The sequence below is a fragment of the Arachis ipaensis genome, chromosome B02, assembly GCF_000816755.2.
Source record: "Arachis ipaensis cultivar K30076 chromosome B02, Araip1.1, whole genome shotgun sequence".
In the NCBI taxonomy this organism is placed as follows: Eukaryota; Viridiplantae; Streptophyta; class Magnoliopsida; order Fabales; family Fabaceae; genus Arachis; species Arachis ipaensis.
In genome coordinates this window covers 5,581,555-5,589,255 of record NC_029786.2, presented here as the reverse complement: position 1 = coordinate 5,589,255, position 7,701 = coordinate 5,581,555, and the positions used below count along the sequence as shown (strand labels likewise).

Sequence of the window (7,701 nt, the reverse complement as noted above, 5' to 3'; positions counted from 1 at the left end):
ATCAGATTCGCAAACCTCAGATACAGTTCTTCAGTATTGGCCGAATGCTTCTTTGAAAGAAAGCATTATCCAAGTAGAGGAACTTCTTCAGAACACAAACTCTAAACTCTGGTTTTTTCTCCTTACTTTCTGAATGAGCAGCAAACTTCTTTTATCTCCTTGCATGTTGCTGGGTTCTTCTTCAACACCTTGAGTCCAAGTCATGTTTAAGACCGTGGATACACAGCAGAGAAGAGCAGAAACCATCTTTCCCTTGTATCCCATTTCGAATAGAGCAGAGAGTTGGGAAGAAGAGATGTAACCGAGTTGCATGTATGAGGAAAATATTTACCTATAACCTAAGCTTGATTTGGTTTGGATTTATTGAGATGACTTCTGCCTTTCAAGCTTAGTTTCTCTTTCTTGCTTCTTTGGTGACTATCTTGGTGAAGAAGCTCTTTCTCTCTTTCTCTTTCTTACTTTTCTGAGGCTGATTTGACTTGGTCATATAGAGATGAATGTTGCACTTTGAAAGAAAGAAGACTTCAATCTTACAAGAGAAGCTTTGTGGGATGGATACGGGCTTGGATTGGTTTTCCATTAAACAACCCGTTGGTGCCTTGCCTTGCTTCTTTGAAGAATTTTTGCTTGAGATGAATGACTCGGGCTTGTCTTTATTTTCACTTACCATTCAGCCCATTAGCATATATCTTTTGTTTGATGTTTGGCTGCTGCAACACTTGTTTTTAGCCTGCATCACTTATCAAAAATAATCCAAATTAATTTGGTGATTAGCCCACTAATTAAATGTTTGTCATCATCAATTCTATTAATTAATTTCTTAACTCAACAAACAGTTATACTCAAACAATATTCAAATCCAACAACCAAAATTCAACTAAGGATCATAGTTCACTAATCCTAGGCTTCTAACATAAAATACCTCATTATCACAACAACCTCCATAATAGTTATACCTCAAATCAATAATTCATCAAATCATTAGTTAATCAACAAACACCAAACCAACCATGTTCATCAATAATAACATTCAACCATAATTCTCTCCAAATTAACATAACAACATTCACCATCCAAAATTAATAACTAATTATCCAATAAACTTCAACCAAATATATTCATCGAAAAATTACTAAACATTAAACATACACCTGCATTCCAACTTTTCCTATGGTCATCTAGCCTAAGTTTTCACAGAACATTATATATTAAATGCAAGAAACCTAAACCATACCTTAGCCGATTCCCAAGTATTATTCCAAGATAATTTTTTCTAAAGAACACAGCCCTCAAAACCTCAACTAATCCGCTTCCTCCAAGTTCCAGTATTCACAATTTCGAGCTCCAATTATTTATTCACAACCTAATACACATTTATAACATATATATACCCAATTTAATACTCAAAGCTCAAATTCAGTAAAATTAAAATAGAATTATGGTATCCTCACCTTACCCAAGCTTCACATAAGCAAGAGTAAATATTTTCCTCAAGTTAATTAGATCCTAAAATATCAGAAATCAAAGGAATTCAACATCTCTTCCAATTATTTGAAAATTGGGGGAAAAGAATGGCTGGAAGTGATTAGTGGCTTACCAAAGAAATTGTTCCGGTAGAAATGTAGAGCTCGACGAGGTGGACGCGTGGCCGCAAACGGTGCGGCGATCGGAGCTCGGACGAAGAAGTTACGGCGTTCGGGAGTTGACGCAGGGGTTTCGGTACATTTCTCTTCTCCCTCCCCCTGTTACGTTGTGCTTCTGCTGCATTGGAAGAAAGAAATGAGCTTTTAAGCTCATGTAATGGGTTGGTCCGGTTGGTCCCACGGGCCCAGTTCAACCGGTTCGGTCCGTTTAGTCCAATCTTGGGCCGTTTTCTTCGAAATTGGTGTCAAAATTCTCGTTTCGACGAGCTCTATCCTAATTTGATATAATTTTTACATTTATAATCTTTTTTATTAAAAACTAATTTATTGACTAATTATCTACTAATTAATCGGGGTTTACACGATTTAGGAAATATTAAAACATTAACAAGGAAGGTTCTCGTATTAATCTTGAGCAAAATATGAAAAGTGGATCAAGATATAATATCTTATTTGAGAAAACATTAGATACTACACCTAACACAAATAGGCATGAGGAGCCCCACCACAACATATGCATGAATATTAATCCTATGAGGAGTGAGCCTGTTAAGGAACCTGGGCCATCAAATCAAGTTGTGAAAAAAGCCCTTAAACATGGAGTTGGGAAAAATTCCTAAAATAAAAAAGGCCCACTAATGCAAAACTTGGGCCCATTATCAAAGGAAACTAAAGATCATGAAGCCAACTAAGGCAGGAGAAAAAAACACTTCCTCCAAAGACGATTCCATTAATTTGAACTAGGAGATAAGACCGATCATAAAAATCCGAACTCTTCTGCTATGGAATGGAAAATGCTTGAATATATGAGGCGGATACAACTGCAGGAACGTGATGCTTTTGAAGCAAAGATAATTGCTGGTTGTGTGCTTGAAAATCATGTTGTTAATAACAACTTTCTCAATCAGAAATCTTCTATTACCAGTAACCCTATGCCTCTGACAAGTGGTATTGTGCCGGTTCCCAACAAACCACCTGATGAAAAAAGAGGGATTTTGTGGCTGGCAAGGATCTGAAGCAGAAAATAGGTTCTATCCCCCAACCAAGATACCGATTTTGGGGAAGGGGCTAATTCCCATACTTGATCTTAGGTCTGGTGATCTAATCTATCTCATCGTTGTGTCCAATGAATATGATAATCTAGAGCTGCAGGGTGCTGGAGGTAAAACGTTTATTTCTTTGATTAAGGATATAAAAAAAGAATACCAGAAATAGGGCTGTTTGGGGAAATTTGGATTTTGACGCTAATTTTATCGAGGAAGTAAGAGGCTACTTAGGAGATATAAGGTGCCTCTCAGATCCTGGCATTTGGAAGGTGGACATTATTTTTCATAATCATTAGTTTGTTCATATGATGGTTACTATGGTGTTTCAACTTCCTGGTTGTTAACAGCTTGCTATGGAAGTCCATAGAGCGCTAATCAAAAAATTCTTTGGAAAACTCTCAGAGCCTTTAGTTTAAATACTTATCTGCCTTGGCGTGCCTTGGGTAACTTCAACGATTTGCTCCACGAGTATGAATATAAAGGAGGTACCGAAAATAACGATAGAGGTGCTTGCGAAGATTTTCAAACTTTCATTTTTTATTGCAGATTAATGGACCTCGGCTACTTCGGTTGGCCTTTTACCTGGAGAAGAGGTAATTTGATGGAACGACTTGATAGGGGTCTGGGTAATTTGGACTGGAATATTACCTTTCCAGAAGCTAGGATAATACACCTTCCCATGTTCAAGTCCGACCACTTTCTCCTGTGCCTTTAGTTCTCGTCTTCGATGCCGACTAACAGAAGAATGAGACCATTTAGATTCACTGCCGCATGGCTTACTCATCCTAATTTTGGGAACCTTATCAATAATAATTGGGTTATACAGGGGTTTTGGAATATGGGTATGGTTGCTTTTCAAAATGCTTTGAAGGACTGGAATTATAGGGTGTTTGGTAATATTTTCAAAAGAAAAAACCAAATCATAAGAAGATTGCAAGAAATTACAGCTAACATGAATCCTATTGGAAATAATATCTTCTTGGAGAAACTCCAGAAAGATCTTTGGAGGGAGTATGAAGAGATACTTATTCAAGAAGAGATGTTATGGTTACAGATATCTCGGTGCAAATAGATTAATTTGAGTGACAGAAATACCAAGTACTTCTACAATATCACTATGGCTAGAAGGAGAAACAAAATGACTTCTCTTCAAGATAGTAATGAAAATTGGATCTCAGATGATGATGCTCTTGAAAATATGGTGACAAATTTCTATTCTGAGTTATACAAGGATGACCTTTCTGATTGTCCATATATTCTCCATGGTAACTTTCCTACTCTTTCTCATGATGAGCTAATCAATATTGGGAATAATATATTTGCCTTGGAAATTAAGAATTCTACTTTTAGTATTAGTGGTTTGAAAGCACCAAATAGAGATGGTATACATGCCATTTTCTATCATAATCAATGTGATAAAGTTGGTCCTGACCTATGTAATCTGGCGAAAGCTATTTTTCTTCAACCTTGTAAAATTAGCGAGGTTAATGAAACGCTTATCACTTTAATTGCAAAGGTAGAGTCAGTCTCAAGCTAAAACACATGATACCTATAAGCTTATGCAACATTTCATACAAAGTGGTCTCCAAGATCCTTGCTAAGCGATTGAGAATGGTTATAGAAAATCTTGTTAAACCCACCCAATATAGCTTTATTTCTGGTAGACAAAGTTCTGACAACATTATCATTACGCAGGAAGTAATTCATTCCATGAGGACAAAGAAAGGAAACAAAGGTTGGATGGATATAAAAATCGACTTGAAAAAAGCTTACGACATGCTCAAATGGAGTTTTATAAAAGATACGCTGGTTGACATCGGACTCCCTACTCACTTTATTAATTTGATCTGTACGTGCATTTCCACAGCCAAGGTGGAGGTCTTATGGAATGGTGAAACCTTGGATGAATTTCTTCCTTCCAGAGGTATTCAGCAAGGAAAACCCCTATTGTCTTATATTTTTGTTCTTTGTATGGAGCGTCTCACCCAACTTATCAGTGCAGCTGTGAAAAACCACTTTTGGAAGCCCATACGACTTAACTGGGATAACCCCGATCTATCCCACCTTTGCTTCGTAGATGATCTCATTCTCTTTGCTGAAGCTAGCATGGACCAAGCAGAGATTATCAACAAGATACCTGAGAAATTTTGCACAAGTTCCGGGCAGAAAGTAAATAATGATAAGACCCAAATTTTCTTTTCCAATAATATGGGCAACAATGTTAGGAGGAGATTAGTGAAACACTCTATTTCACAAGAACGAATGATCTTGGAAAATATATCGGAGTCTCCCTTCTTCACACAAGAACCAACTGCAACACCTACAATGAGATTATTGGCAAACTCAACTCTAGGCTGAATGGATGGAAAGCTTTCACTCTATCTTTTGCAGAAAGAACAACTCTGGTAAAATTTATTCTTTTCTCTATTCCTACTTATACTATGCAAACTTCTATTCTTCCTGCATCTACTTGTAATCTTATTGACTGTAAATGCAGGAGCTTCCTTTGGGGAGAAATATCATTCGCAGAAATTTCATCTCCTCAACTGGAAGACAATCAGTCAACCTAATACTAATGGTGGGCTTGGTATCTGGCATGCCAAAGAGTTTAACCATGCCTTCATGATAAAAATTGGCTAGAGCCTTATAGAAAAAAGAGATGCACTCTGGGTCAAAGTCCTCTAATCAAAATATAATTGTGGAAGCGACCTTCTCCCAAGAGTGAAAAGAAAGAATAAACAATCAAATATCTAAAAAGGAGTGTGTGCTTCTTGGTCTAATGTTCAAAGGAATTCTATTTGGAACATTGGTGATGGGAACAATATAAACTTTTAGAACCACCAATGTGTGCCAAGACTCGGTCCTCTCAACAATTATGTTGCCTAGGTAAGTCAGCCTTACAATTCAAATGATGGACTAATGGACTTTCTTTTAGTTTCAGGTGAGTGGGATGTCGATAAACTTCGAAGATGGCTTCCGGATCTAGTGGTGAATAGAATTCTAACCATTTCTCCACCATCCCCGGAGAAAGGTCAAGACTAGATTGCTTGGGCAGCTTCATTGGATGGCACTTTAAATATGAAATCACCATATTCTTCTCTCTAAAATAATATAGGAACTGCAGATCGTCTTTTCAAGCTTGCTTGGAAGTGGAATGGCCCCAAAAGAATTTGATCATTTATCTGGCTGGTTGTTCATGAAGCTATTCTGACGAATGCAAAACGGAAAAGAAGACACTTAACTATTGATGTAACTTTGTTACTGAAGATGCTCTATATGTTTTCTGCAATTATTCCTCTACAACTATCATTTGGAATCTCTTACAAGCCAACTAGAAAATTCAAAACTTCTTTAACCTGAATATCTGGGAGTGGCTTTTGTAAAATCTATCTCATCAAACTAATTGGAACACTATGTTTGGAGTGACTATATCCTCTTTATGATACTAACGTAATAAATTGGTCTTTGAAGAAGGAGCTGGCACCTCTTCCTTGGTAGTTGTGGAGTCAATCAAAATGTGGATCATGGAAATTACCAAACTACTGGACTTGAGGATTATTTCAAAGAATACGCACTAATCTTCTCATAATATCCTAATTAGCTAATTACCCCTCCGAATCATTGGATAAAAGTAAACGTTGATAGCTCCTTTTTGCCCAAAAAAGAAGTGCAGCTTGTGGCGGCATTTTTTGAGACAATTTTGGAAGATTTATCAATGGTTTTTCTTGTAATCTGGGCAGCTGCTCCATCATGCATGCGGAGCTCTGGGCAATAATTAGAGGCTTGCAAATTGCATCAGCAAAGAAGTATAACCATTTCATTGTAGAATCTGACTCAGCCATAGTTATTAAATTCATCTCTAAAGGATATCCTCCTCTTCACCCTTGTAACCCCCTTGTGAAAGATATCAAAGTTCTTGCTAATAGCATTCTGCAGATCTTTTGGCGTCATACCTTGAGGGAAGCTAATTTGATCGCTAATCAACTTACAAAGAATGGACAGGACTTACCCTTAAGTCTTCATTTATTCGATATTCCTCCCTCCAATATATCTCTTGCCTTATCTTTTGATAGCTATAGTTGTTTTAGAATTAGGAATGTTTTCTAATTTTTTTTTTGTTTAGTTTGTTTTTTCTGTTTAGGGTCACCTCATATAACCCTCAGAAATTTTGTCTCTCATTACATTCTTCCAAACCACCCTCATTTCTTTTCTCTCTCTTGTTCCCCATAAAAACCCCCACCCTTCCCCATATGCCCAACCACACCACTCATTCCATTCTCTTCTACTGTTTCTGACTACATACTATTTCAATTTCAACTATATACTATTTCTACCTTCACCCCATTTCACAACGCCATGCCCTCCTCCGACTCCGGCGAAAGCCGTCGATCAGCCAAGCCTCACAACACTTCCCTAGCCCCACCGCCGGCCGAGCAAGAGCACCTGCCATGCCCTCCCTGCGACTCTACTAATACCAAGTTCTGCTACTACAACAACTACAACTTCTCCCAGCCTCGCCACTTCTGCAAGTCCTGCCGCCGCTACTGGACCCACGGCGGCACTCTCCGTGACATCCCCGTCGGCGGTGGAAGCCGTAAAAACGCCAAGCGCTCTCGCACCGTTCCTTCAGCCTCCACCGCCACAACCTCCTCTTCCGCGGGTGCGGCCGTCACCTCGGTTTCTTCTGTGACCCCGCTCACCATGGTTCCCGTGGCCGGGAACAACCACCCCGGAGCACCCGTGCAGTTCGATGGATGGTGAAGCAAAGGGTAATAACGTGAGCTTGTGCGGTGGGAGCTTCACTTCGTTGCTGAGCAACACACAGCAGGGTCCTGGTGGGTTTCTGGCTCTGGGTGGGTTCGGGCTTGGTCTTGGGCCTGGCCTCGAAGATGTTGGATTTGGGATGGGGATGGGGAGAGGCGGTTGGGCCTTCCCGGGCGTGGTGGCGGACGGAGGCAGCATTGGCGGCGGTGTTGCGGGCTCCGGTGTTGGGCACACGTGGGGTGAGGGGG

At 39.3% G+C, this 7,701-nt stretch overlaps 1 long non-coding RNA gene and 1 pseudogene across 1 annotated transcript; one reads left to right on the top strand and one right to left on the bottom strand.

Moving 5' to 3' along the window:
* LOC110268662 lies at nt 252-1,826 on the bottom strand. The gene is made up of 4 exons (XR_002356937.1): nt 1,598-1,826; nt 1,452-1,506; nt 1,235-1,363; nt 252-738 (listed from the first exon to the last, which is right to left on the bottom strand). It is a non-coding gene; the product is annotated as an uncharacterized LOC110268662 (long non-coding RNA).
* The window catches only part of LOC107626681, a 1,759-nt pseudogene continuing 1,103 nt past the window's right edge, over nt 7,046-7,701 (top strand).